The sequence below is a fragment of the Ovis canadensis genome, chromosome X, assembly GCF_042477335.2.
Source record: "Ovis canadensis isolate MfBH-ARS-UI-01 breed Bighorn chromosome X, ARS-UI_OviCan_v2, whole genome shotgun sequence".
Classification (NCBI taxonomy): Eukaryota; Metazoa; Chordata; class Mammalia; order Artiodactyla; family Bovidae; genus Ovis; species Ovis canadensis.
In genome coordinates, this window is record NC_091727.1 from 110,825,915 (window position 1) to 110,839,976 (window position 14,062).

The 14,062-nt window shown below is 37.2% G+C and overlaps 1 protein-coding gene and 1 pseudogene across 1 annotated transcript in view; one reads left to right on the forward strand and one right to left on the reverse strand.

Annotated features, from left to right (window-relative positions):
- Positions 1 to 8,855, forward strand: part of LOC138930837 (DNA repair nuclease/redox regulator APEX1-like) — a 44,718-nt pseudogene extending 35,863 nt beyond the window's left edge.
- Positions 1 to 14,062, reverse strand: part of TENM1 (teneurin transmembrane protein 1) — an 899,404-nt gene that overhangs the window by 800,141 nt on the left and 85,201 nt on the right. The gene's annotated exons all lie outside the window — the stretch shown is intronic.

The window sequence follows — 14,062 nt, forward strand, 5'->3', positions numbered from 1 at the left end:
ATGTATACTATCATGTGAATTGAATCGCCAGTCTATGTCTGACGCAGGATGCAGCATGCTTGGGGCTGGTGCATGGGGATGACCCAGAATGATGTTATGGGGAGGGAGGTGGGAGGGGGGTTCATGTTTGGGAATGCATGTAAGAATTAAAGATTTTAAAATGTAAAAAATAAAAAACTAAAACTAAAAAAAAAAAAATAAATAAATAAATAAATAAAATGGATATCCAACAAAAAAAAAAAGAATATATATATGTATGTATATAGCTGAATCAATTTGCTGTACATCAGAAACTAACACAATATTGTAAATCAACTCTCCTTCAATTAAAAAAAGAACTGTTTGTCATTTATTACAATCAGAAGTTTTCTTCAGAATGTGAAAGCTCAAATTGGAAGATTTCTCTCTGCCCTAATTAGTTCTATCATACACCAAGCCTGAGAATCTTTGCTTAACAAAGCACAAAATTTGTACTTTGGGAAATGACTATATTTCCAACTTTAAATGAGGGAAATAGCCCAACTCTTGGTATGGATGGAGATATTGACACCTTCTCCTCAGTTCCACTGCTCCCAATACACAGCTCTCACCGAAAGCCCCTTATTTATGGTTTCTCACAGTCCTGTCTCTAAAACCATCCAGTGTACCAGGACAATCCAATGTAATGAATTCACACTCTGCACAAGGCTTTCTGCTAAATGCTTGTAGAAATTACTCAGGACAGTCTCTGTCTTCAAGTAGTTGATAATCCAACAGGCATCAGAGAGATTAAAAAAAAAAAAAGTCTCTATATAACACTAGGAAGTTTATGCTAGTTAACAAGGAATATGTTAAAAATTTTCCAAGGAAGGGGCAATCTATTCTTGATGCTCTGCTCTTTTACTTTTATACATTCTCCCTGGGTAATTATATTCATGACTCAACTTCTATTATTGTCAACATGGTGATTGATTCCAGATCTGTCTATCCAGTCCAGATCTCGCCATCTGTATTTGTAAATCTCTAGTGAACAGCTTCAATCTACTGGAAGATCCTGAAGTTTATGAAACATCCAAATTCAAATTCATTAACGCCTCTGACTCTTCTCCTTCCTAAATTCTCCATGTCCACAAATGGGTTAACCATGTTCCCAAAACCATATCTCCCCAGCCAGAAACCTTAGAATCACCCTCTATGCCTCACTCTGGTTTATCCCTCAACATCAGGCCCCCAAAACACTATCTTTCTACCTCATAGGATGCCTCAGAGGATGCAGCTCCCTCTGCTCTACATCTATGTTGCTACCATCACTGCCTTGTACATTCATGTTCATGAATTCGGTGGTTATTCACACCTGGATTTCAGTCTTAGCTTTGCCTTTTCAGTTGGTGACCTTGGGCAACTACTTACTTTCTGCCTCAGTTTCCTCAATGAAAAAATGGGAATAATAATATTCCTTATATGTCACATGGCTGATAGAAATCTTTGGAAAAAGCAATGTATATATAGCACTTTACAGAGCACCTAATACATAGTAGGTGTTCAATAAATTATTATTGCAATTATTATTGTAATATAAGAACCACAGACTGACTGTGATCTACCTTCAGAGCCTCATTTCTCATTTTCCACTCCATCTTTGCCCCAGTTCTATACTGAAGCCTCATCAGACTTTGTATGATTCCCTGAACCCATGGAATCCTTTCACATCCTCTATCCCACTGTATTTTCTGTTCCCTCTGTCTCAGATGTTCTCCGTGTCTTACCTTTATTCAACACCAGTCCTTCCAATGAACACCCAGGACTTATCTCCTTTAGGAAGGACTGGTTGGATCTCCTTGCAGTCCAAGGGACTCTCAAGAGTCTTCTCCAACACCACAGTTCAAATGCATCAATTCTTTGGTGCTCAACTTTCTTCACAGTCCAACTCTCACATCCATACATGACCACTGGAAAAACCATAGCCTTGACTAGATGGACCTTTGTTGGCAAAGTAATGTCTCTGCTTTTTAATATGCTATCTATGTTGGTCATAACTTTCCTTCCAAGGAGTAAGTGTCTTTTAATTTCATGGCTGCAATCACCATCTGCAGTGATTTTGGTGCCCCCCAAAATAGTCAGCCACTGTTTCCACTGTTTCCCCATCTATTTGTCATGAAGTGATGGGACTGGATGCCATGATCAGTACTATATAATATTACAATTTTTTAAAATTATCTGTTTTCAAGTCTGTTTCCTATTTGTGATGAACTCTCAGGTCACTTTGGTCCTCATTGCTAAGGTAATATCTTACACAGAGTTGATGTGCAGTAACTGGTCTTTTAAAGAAATATTTCCTAGCTGAGATAACCTGGGCACACTTCATTGAAGGATATTTTATGAGAAAAGGGAGCAGAATGAAAAAGACAATTTTTTTTCTCAATCCTGTCATCTCCTCTCTGAAATGCTATCAGAACTTCCATCATCACACTACCATCCACCCCTACAAGACCAAACCTCTCTACTCTTAAACAACAAGCCCTCTGACAGACCGAAGAAATCCTGGTGTACACTAATTGAACTTGAGTGAAATATTCATGTAGTGGTAGGAAGGACACAGCTGGGTTCAGATTGTAGAGGACCTTGAATTTTGAATTTGAAGTTTGGACTTCACCCAGTAGATAATAAGGCACCATTGGACGCTGTGTGGCAGGGTATACCATGGTCCAAAAGGTATTTTTAGGAGATTCCCATGGATGGGATCTTCCCTGGACTTCCCTGGTTGCTTAAATGGTAAAGCATCTGCCTACAATGTGGGAGACCTGGGTTCAATCCCTGAGTTGGGAAGATTTCAGGAGAAGGAAATGGCAACCCCCTCCAGTATTCTTGCCTGGAAAATCTCATGGACAGAGAAACCTGGTAGGCTACAGTCCATGGGGTTGCAAAGAGTCGGACATGACTGAGTGACTTCACTTTCACTTTCATGGATGGGATGTACAGAAGTGTATTAAAGAATAAAGTCAATTCTTAGAGGGACAGAAGAGAAGAAAGGGACCAACATTTGAGGGAAATATCTATGTGGCAGTCATTATTGTAAAAGCACTTCATATATATATGTATATATATATACATATATATAAAATCTTATTCAATCCTAGCAATAATAATAAATCCACCATAAAGTACTATCACTAATTCTAAATTGAGGAAGTAATGGTTTAGGGTGGTAAAAGAACTTGCAAAAGTAAAAAGGTGGTAAATAGAAGAGCTGGGACTCCAATTCTAGTCTGCTTGATGTTAAAGTCTAGACTGGATATTCTTAACTTATTTATGTACCCTGGAAGCACTTGAGGACAGAAATTCAACAAAATTAGAAAACAACCTATTGAATGGGAGAAGGTATTTTCAAACCATCTATTTGATAAGGGGTTAGTATCCTACATATATTTATATGTAAATATATAAAATTTATATTTAACATACAAATTATATATATATATGAAAAGTGAAAGCATTAGTCACTAAGTCTTGTCCAACTCTTTGCGACCCCATGGACTATAGCCCACCAGGCTCCTCTGTCCACAGAATTCTCCAGGCAAGAATATTGGAGTTGGTTGCCATTCCCTTCTCCAGGGGGTCTTCCTAATCCAGGGATTGAACCCAGGTCTCCCACATTGCAGGCAGACTCTTTACTGACTTGGCCACCAGGGAAGACCTATATATGTAAATATATAAAATTTATATCTAACATAAAAATTATATATATATATAACTCATACAATTGAATAGCAAAAAGTGTCTGACTGAAAAAAAATCTGAGTATAAACACTTCTTCAAAGAAGACATACAAATGGCTGACAGTTACATGAAAAAGAGCTCAGTGTCACTAAACATCAGGGAAATCTGAAGCTAAATCACATTAAGATACCACCTCATACTTCTTAGGAAGACTATTAGCAAAAACGGCAAGGGATAAGTACTGATGAGGATACAGAGAGAACTAACAGAACCCTGGTACTCTGTTGCTAGGAATGTAAATTGGCACAACCATTTTTGAAGATAGTATGAAGGTTCCTCAAAATATTAAAATAGAACTACTTTATGATCTGGCAATCCTACTTCTGGGTATAAATCCAAAGAAGAGAAATCCAGATCTCAAAGAGATGTCTACACTCCTGTTCTGTTCTGTGCTTAAGTCACTCAGAGGTGTCTGACTCTGCGACCCCATGGACTGTAGGCACCTCTGTCCATGGGGATACTCCAGGCAAGAATAGTGAAGTGGGTTGCCATTCCGTTCTCCAGGGGATCTTCCCAACCCAGGGATCAAACCTGGGTCTCCCGCATTACAGGCAGATTCTTTACCATCTGAGCCACCTGGGAAGCGCATAGCTACTCTATTGAATATTTGAAATTTGCTTAAAGGGAAGATCTTAAGTATTCTCACAGAAAGGAATGAAGGAAAGGGAGGGAGGGAGGGAAAGTGAGAGGGAGGGAGGAAGGAACAAAGCAAGGAATGACAGGGAAAATGGCAGCTTTGTGAGGTGGTAAGTGTGTTAAATAACTTGACTATGCTATTTCACAGTGCAGGCATATATCAAAACATCAACGTGTACACCTTAAATATATAGAATTTTTAATTTGTCAATTATCCCTCAAAGCAAACTCTCCAAAAACCTCATTCTAAGTGAAAGAAGTCATATACAGAAGAGTAAATGATGCTATTGAACTGTGGTATTGGAGAAGATTCTTGAGAGTCCCTTGGACTGAAAGGTGATCCAACCAGACAATCCTAAAGGAAATCAGTACTGAGTATGCATTGAAAGGACTGATGCTGAAGCTGAAACTCCAATCCTTTGACCACCTGATGCGAAGAACTGACTCATTGGAAAAGACCCTGATGCTGGGAAAGATTGAAGGCAGGAAGAGAAAGGGATGACAGAGGATAAGATGGTTGGATGACATCACCGACTCGATGGACATGAGTTTGAGCAAGCTCCAGGAGTTGGTGATGGACAAGGAAGCCTGGTATGCTGCAGTCCATGGGGTCGCAAAGAGTCAGACATGACTGGGCTACTGAACTGAACTGAAATACTATACAATTTCACTAACATGAAATTCTACAAAAGGTAAATTTAATCTATGGTGACAGAAAGCAGATCAATGGTTCCCAGATCAATGAGATTGGGGATAGGACAGAATTGACCAGGAATGGGCAAAAAAAAAAAAAAAAATCTATCTTAAGGGGTTATGGAAACATCCTCAGTCTTGATTAGTGGTGGTGATTCTTATGGTTTATGTATTTGTGAAAAGTCACTAATGCATGTACTTAAAATGGGTGAATTTTATTGTATGTAATAATACCTAAATAAAGTTGATTTAAGAAGAAACAAAAAATGTCTTTCAGTTCCCTCAAAATTTGTTGCACAAATTTTCAAATTTAAATTTAGTAGTTCATTAGAAGAAATGCCAGGAGAGTTACTTTTAAGAGAAAAAGGATTATGTGAAAATATCATCATATTTATTTAGAAATATTCAGATTTTATAAATGCACACTTATTTGGTATCTCAGAATCAACAATTTTATCATTTAGTACCTTTTTTTATGGTAATGGATCTAATACATTCTATTCACATTTTATTCTGTATATCCAAAGCAGAACATAAAGAGCATCTGATCCAAGACAAGTTTAATCATCTAAGTGTCCAATGTACTTGTTAGGGTGCTTTGACTTTAAGGTAAGAAATGCAGAATGCTTTCCAAGTTTGTTAATTAATAGCATCCCTAGACAAATATCTTCTTACTGCTGTGCCTGATTGCTAAATCTCTCTGCTTCAAGGCAACAGATGGCTTAAATTCTCCCAGAATTAAAAAGGAAATAATCTAGAATTCCTTTTGATTCAAGGGACTAAATTTAATCAGGTTATCCTATAAGTTACAAATATCCTAGAAATAATGAAGATGATCAAAATGGAAATGAATGGTTGTTATCTTCTAATCGTGTGAGTAGTGTGTAATAGTCTTTATAGTATCAGTTGATGAAATACTGCTGCCATAAAATCAGCATGTACTAAACCCAACCAAAGCCTCCAACAGTCTCTCTTCATGAACTTTTTCTTATGACAGCAATCTTCCTCTCTGGGCTTAGAAGATAATACAGATTGCAGAGTTCCTTGAGCAGTCTTTAATAAGTCTGGTTCAAAAGTAAGAGTAACAAAACTCTTTACTAGAAATTTCATCTTAAGGTTCATTTGGTTCAGAGAACTTTTTTGGACTGATCCAGATAATATGAGTTCTATGCACTAACACTATTTAAATATCAGTCTAAGCAATATTAAAATTTTTTTCTTCTTTACAATAAGTTGTATGTCAGCATGTCTTATGGTTCCCTCTAGATTGAAAGCCATCAAAGACAGGAATCAAAATGCCTGCATCCATTATATTATAAAAACACACTGCTCATAGATCCTCATCAAATGCTTAATTACTGACACTATCTGAACATCTGCCTGTTGTATGGGATAGGCCAGACCAATGTGGCCTTATAAAGTAGAGCCTGTTCCATATTGGTATTTTCTTTTCTCTTTATTAAAGTATTTAAGTACTGATTTACAATGTTGCGTTAGTTTCAGGTGTACAGCAGAGTGATTCAGTTATATATATATACATATTAATATTTCCTATTGTCATTCCACTCACTCAAATCTTTGTCTATTACTATATAACTAAAGTCAGGCAGGCTGCTTGCAAAAAAAGGGCCTGTTTTTTTTTCTTTTTTAAACACAAATATCTCTCCGAATCGCTGTATCTCTTCCCAATGTTCTGGCCTTTCCACTGCATTTTCTAAGAAATTCTCTTTGAATAGAGATTAATTTTTAGTTTGAAAGCACATTTTAATATTCTTTATTATTTCGCAGAAACAGGAAATCAAAATTTCTAAAAAATCAAGGAAAATGATTCTCAGCATCTTATACATCATTCTCTACTCTATCCCTACTCACGAACATACACACATACAGACAAAATCCCAATCTATAGCACAACTATCTAACACTTGATATTTTGGTAGAGAGAGGAGACAAGTATACTAAAAAGAAAGGAAGAGGGTACATTATACTTTAATAATGTGACAAGGACTAAGCAACAAAATTATTAAATATTCGGGTTATATAAAGCAGTCATCCTCAGCCTATCTTTGAGCCTCACCCCACCCTTGATCTATATCCCAGGTGTATGAGATGACAAGAAGCTTGGAAATGGAGTAAAAGATGAGGTTGGCCTTAGGCACCATCTGGCATCCACATGACATAAAACTAGGAGCCACATGGTTATCACACATGCTTTTCTCAGGAGTATCAGTCATAATTCATTTTGTTTGCTGGCCACCATTTCAAATTATATGATCTCTTACAGTTACAATGGTCATACTTAATCTCTAGTGATATACAGACTTAGCCTTGTTATCATAGAATTTGTCCTGTTTTCCAGTAGAAAATGGTTTTTAAATGGCTATTTGTTTTTGGCAGGTTTCTTGATTTTGCTAACCCCATAAGATACTGGGGATGATGGATGAGAATAATTCTTCTAACAGTTTCCACAGTGATATACATACATTATGCACTCTTATAATGATGATTTTGGAAGACAAAAATCACCCATCCCCTCGGAGGCTAACTCAATTGTATGCATTTTAAAAATAGTTCTCTTTTTTATGACTATAAAAGTAATGCATTTCAATGAAAAAAATCAAACAATTTAAATATGAGTAAAACTGGGAGAGAAAGAACCATGCAGTCTGGGTGGTAGAGAGACAACTAGGTTCAAGAATATCTGATACGGATTCTTTGTGCTGGGTTAAGGAGGAGCCAGACAGGGACTGAAGCAACCAATGCAATCAAAATACTGCTTCAGCGGGCGACGTGGAACTGGTGCAGAAGGGCGTTCGTTACAGTGATGCCTGAAACATAGGACAAAGGGAGTGGTGGTCGAAGACGGGGAAGAGCCCAAGACTGAGCCAGAGGCCAAGAAGGGTAAGGCAGGAGCGAAAAAGAGGCGGCAGGAGAGGGCGCAGTTCTGTATGAAGACCCCCCAGATCAGAAAACCTCACCCAGTGGCAAATCAGCCACACTCAAGTTCTGCTCGTGGAATGTGGATGGGCTTCAAACCTGGATTAAGAAGAAATGTTTAGATTGGGTAAAGGAAGAAGCCCCAGATATCCTGTGCCTCCAAGAGACCAAATGTTCAGAGAACAAACTACCAGTTGAACTTCAAGAGCTGTCTGGGTTATCCCATCAGTATTGGTCAGCTCCTTCAGACAAGGAAGGGTACAGTGGTGTGGGCCTCCTCTCCTGTCAGTGCCCACTCAAAATCTCCTATGGCATTGGTGAGGAAGAACATGATCAGGAAGGCCGAGTGATTGTGGCTGAATATGATGCATTTGTGCTCATGACAGCCTATGTGCCTAATGCAGGAGGAGGTCTGGTGCACCTGAAGTACCACCAGCACTGGGATGAAGCCTTTTGCAAATTCCTGAAGGGTTTGGCATCCTGCAAGCCCCTTGTACTCTGTGGGGACCTCAACATGGCTCATGAAGAAATTGCCCTTCACAACCCAAAGGGAAATAGAAAGAATGCTGGCTTCACTCCACAAGAGCAGCAAGGCTTCGGGAAACTGCTGCAGGCTGTGCCACTCAATGACAGTTTCCGGCACCTCTACCCCGACATGGCCTACGCCTACACCTTTTGGACCTCTGATGAATGCACGATCCTAAAACGTTGGTTGGTGCCTTGATTATTTTTAGTTATCTCAGTCTCTGTTGCCTGAATTGTGTGACAGCAAAATCTGTTCCAAGGCTCTGGGTAGTGACCACTGTCCCAATACCCTATACCCAGCCCTATGACACCTCTCCCAAAGCACATTGAGCCTGGGAAATAAGCCCACCCTCCAAGCTAGCCCACAAAGCTAGCTTTAAACTTCTTACCCCCAAACTTCTTTAATAACTGCTCTCTAGAGAAATCTGCACTGTATTTCCCTTCTAAACTATGGAATCCTTTACCCAGGCTTCTAATAACAGATGTTAAGTTCTCAAGGAAGGTGTTTGTGTAGGGGTGGTGCTTTTTTTCTTTTTTTTTTTTTTTACATTAAAAAAAGCTATTGATATTTCCTTTGAACTGTCCATATGAAAATAAAGAGCCATAGTTTAAAAAAAATCTGATATGATATACAACCCATGGAAGGAAAAAACAGTGATTTTATATTTGAAGGGATTATTTGGATATGGTTATGTCAATATGCTTCCATCAAAATAGTCATGTCAGGCAGTCATATCAAAACATTCTGCTTTGAGATGGAAACTAGTGAAACACAAGAGGGAAAGTCTGGGTAAGACATGGTAAAGGAGGCATGTTCTTGAGAGGTCTATGTCATTTTGATCAATGTTGGTGAAGCTAGCAAAAGGATATGATAAGCAGCTGCAATGTAATTGAGATTTCATTCATTTTAAAAATCAAATTTTGCATCAGATTTTAAAACATTCATAAATCTTATTTCAAAATATTGAATTATATGCAAAAATATTAATTGATTTTATAACAAACTGATAACAACTCATTGCTAGGCACTGTTCATTACTCTTTATGTATATTACATCATGCAATTATCATAGGAGCCCAGAGTAGTAGTTACTATCCCATTTAACAGTTAATAAAGGAAAACTATGGGCTCAGAGAGGTTACAGAATTACAAGGTCATGCATGCATGCTAAGTCACTTTAGTTGTGCCTGACTCTTTGTGACACTATGGACTGCCAGGCTACTCTGTCCATGGGGTTCTCCAGGCAAGAATACTCGAATGGATTGCCATGCCCTCCTGCAGAGGATCTTCCTGACCCAGGGATAGAATCCCATCTCTTATGTCTCCTGTATTGGCAAACAGGTTCTTTACCACTAATGCCACCTGAGGGGGTGGGGGGTGGGCTTCCCTGGTGGCTCAGATGGTAAACAATCTGCCTGCAATGTGGAAGACTTGGTTCGACCCATTGGTTGGAAAGATCCCCTGGAGGAGGGCATGGCAACCCACTCCAGTGCTCTTGCCTGGAGACTCCCCATGGACAGAGCAGACAGCAGACTGGTGGGCTACAGTCCATGGGGTCAGAAAGAGTCGGACACAACTGAGTGATTAAGCACAGTGCACAGCACCACCTGGGAAGCCCTGAACTACAAGGTTATATGGAATTAAAGGGCTATCATAGGTACATAGCGCTGATTCACCTTGTAAAAAAAAAGGAACTTATTTTGATGTACTTTCTCATATAGTCACTATATCTTATAAATACATTTCTAGGTTTAGCCTATTCTTTCTGTAATACTGCAAAAAAAAGTATCATTTAAATTGAAAGTGAAAAAAAATAAAAAGCCTTAAACATTCATAAACGATTAGTAGGAACATAACAGGAATATAATTATATTGCAAGATTTCTACACATGTAGAATGATACAATTGCTTTCCATAGTCACTGGCCTTTTTTTTTCCAGCAGAAATATGTCAATATTAAATCACAGTGAAGTAATTGATTGTATTACAACCTAAAGCTAAAAGTATATTATACAATTAAATATATTTAAGTCCTCTTTTTAAAGCGTAATTTGCACCTGAATATCTTTACCAGTCTCTACACCTAGCAACAGATAGTTCAAATGTGAAGCAATATCATTTTTCAATTTTGGTAGTTGAATTATTTTATATATGAGGTTATGAAAAACAGAAATTGTAGCTTTAAAACCCATAATTTTATGAATGTGTGGGTGTAAATAACTTTATTTTTTCCATTAAATACTTGTATAGATTGTCCCTATATGAAAATCATTACTATAATTTATAAAATAGCATTAATATAATCAACACAATTCTGTACATTCTGATATTGCTCATGCATTTAATTTATTCCAGCATGTTAAATCAAGCAATTTAACAAACTAAACACATACTTTATCTTGATGAATAGTGTTACAAAGATCTACTCCAATGTATTACAATATAACCATTATTATCAAACATATTCTCCACATTTATTTCAAAGCTATGCAATGTAACAGTTAGAACAAGGCAGATGAACATTTGAATATTGGCTCTGCCATGGAGTAGCTGTTATGTCACTGGAGAAGCTCCTTAACATCTCTAAGGTTGAGTTTCTTCCTCTATAAAAATAGGGATAAAAATAACTACCGCACAATGTTGTTGTGAAATTGCTGTTAAATAAGTTTACATACACGACAGTGTTTGGCCCAGAGCAGGCACTCAGTGGATGTAAGTATACTTTATTTCTCAAAATATTACATGACTAATTAGGAGTGGGGTGGTTCCAAGTATTCATTTAAAATGGCTTATTTCTTTTTTAAAAAATTTATTTCTTTTAATTGGAGGTTAATTACTTTACAATATTGTATTGGTTTTGCCATACATCAACATGTATCTGCCACAGGTATACAGGTGTTCCCCATCCTGAACCCCCCACCCTCCTCCCTCCTCGTACCATCTGTGTTTTAATTTAACTATGCTATATAAGCAACCAGTTCTCAACATTGTTTAAAAGCAGTTAGTGAAAAAAATACATGTTAGCTATTCTTTGTCAATTGTCACAAGAATTTAGTGACATGCTTTGGGGACTGGACTAAAATACCCAGGGTTTTCTTCAAAATGACTATGAATGTGCATGCAGTTGAAGGATGGTAACAATAAAAAAAGGAATGCTGGGTCGTTAGGTCCATCTTCTGGCTTTTCCATGGTTTAAAAAGATAGATAAACAATTATTACACAAATCACTTGGGTGCTATGATGAGAGAATGAGATTAGGAAGGAGCTTTATTACCAGCCTATAAATGTGTCATAAAAGTACAGTCATTTTATTGCTTTTTCTATTTTAAGCAGCTGTCATTTTAGTCATATGTGTTTTCTGCCATCCATGATACATAACTGTGTATTTTCAGTATTTCCAACCAATTAACAGGCCAGGAAAGAAAAAGGCAGAATTTTCTAAGTCCAAACTCAAAGTTTTTAAGAGGCTAATGCAATTTTTTAAAGTTCATTTAAGTAATAAAAAGTCACTTGATTCATGTTTATGTCTCTTAGTCTAACCTAGTGAATTGTAGACATCTTAAAGTGGAAATAATTCCTCAGCCTCTTTTGACAGTTGGTGAATATTTCTGTCTGTGTTCTACATATTAACCAGTGTCTTGACATAAAATATTACTTATTTTAAAGAACTAGGTCAAAATAATCTTTAATTTTTCTTTCAAAAGGACACTTCAAACTCCCACTCAGGGCAAATAATACTGTTAATGATGACCTGTACAATTATAAAACATTTCAGAATAATTCAATCATGTTATTAAAAAGGATGGTTGAGATATTGTAAAAAAAAATGTCAAACTGATTATTGAAGTGCAATGCATGATTTTTTACTTTCATTGACTTATATCTCAATAATTCTGAGTAAGAGAGACACATAATCTACCTTAAATAAATATGTTCCCTTGATTATGCCAAGAAATCAACAAAATGACCTCATCAGGTTTGGCTAATAATAGACTAGTGAAGAAATAACTTTAAACAAGTATCCAATACAACCCCTGACAATTTTACACCAAACTCAAAAACATGATTTTTTAAAATTACTATTTAGAAGTTATTTAAAAAGTCTCTTTGGAAGTACAGTCCTCTGATTAACTTTTTAGTGGAGAATTCCTATAAAAATAACCTCTCTTGCTACATCTGAGCCAGTGCTCATCTTATCTGTCCTATGCCCAAATTTCAAGAAAACAAGGGCACTTACAGGGCCAAAAAGGCAGTTTGAGGTTTACCTTATCCAAGACTTTAGATGCCAGAGTGCTTTAACATTGCCCAGCTGTTTCAATTACTTCCACATGTCTTAAATTTCCCCTTCATGGTGACCTTGATGTGCCTGTCTAATGCACAGGAACACTCTCTTGAGTAGGCAGGTTCCTGTAACAGCATAGTTAGTAACTAGTGGTATAGAATCAATACATCATAAGGATCGTTTGACTCACTTTGGAGGAAGGCAGTTAAACCTGACATCTGTAGTCACGATTACTTTCCAACCAACAGCAATCTTTAAAGCATATCAAAAGGTGTCATTCAAATATTATGGCTACAAATAAATGAATCCCTTTATGAGACTATGAGCCTATATGCCAGTCCCAAAGCATTGCTTTTTTCCCATTTTAAACCCCAAAATACATTTTTTAAATAGTTCAAACTGGCTGTTTCTAAACTTCTATTTTATTGCATACTAAGCCTTCAGAAATAATTATTCATTGAAAACTAATTTATGTGTAATGTGAATCTAGGAGATTATCACACTTATCTTACCATTTATTTGAAAATACTTTATTCCAGGAAGACTCCTTCTGTGTCACATTTAATTGCCTTTGAAGCTCCTGCCATTTGAATCTGTCTTCTGGAACATGCATTTCATCATTATTTTTTAGCCTTGTTACATCAATCACCACAACTGCTATAGAAGATTTCTGGGCTGTGAAGTGATAATTTGTTCCAGCGGTATTAATGAGGCAAGCAGTGGTCTTGAGGGAGGTGACAGCCCATTGCTTTACAGACAGCACCAGATTAAGGTGCTGGACAATATACGAGGCTTTAAGCATAAACTCTAGAACCTTTGGAGTGTTTTATAACTTTCCTTATCAAAATTAACATAGAAGAGATACTTCTGACACATTATCTACAATGAGCTAGGCATATCTAATCACCAAGGGTGGGGGGGAGCATTAATAAGTGTTGCTCAACTTACCTTGAGTTACAGACACATAAGAGAAACTTTGTACTGCTCCCAGCTTGAAGGCTCCCTAATGCCTTATAAGCTCTGAATTGGTCTATTTCCATTACCATGGTTGTAATGGCATGTCCCTAGCCACAGAGGAGTCTAATTCCCTGAAGTGCAGCCAATGAAAACTTGTATTTCTGGGAATTAGTTCTCAGAACTAGGAATGCCGATTTGTTGTTGTTATAATACCATGCCCATGAATACCACCTCTAGGAAGCAGTACATCTGGAAACAACAGATGGTACATGTTG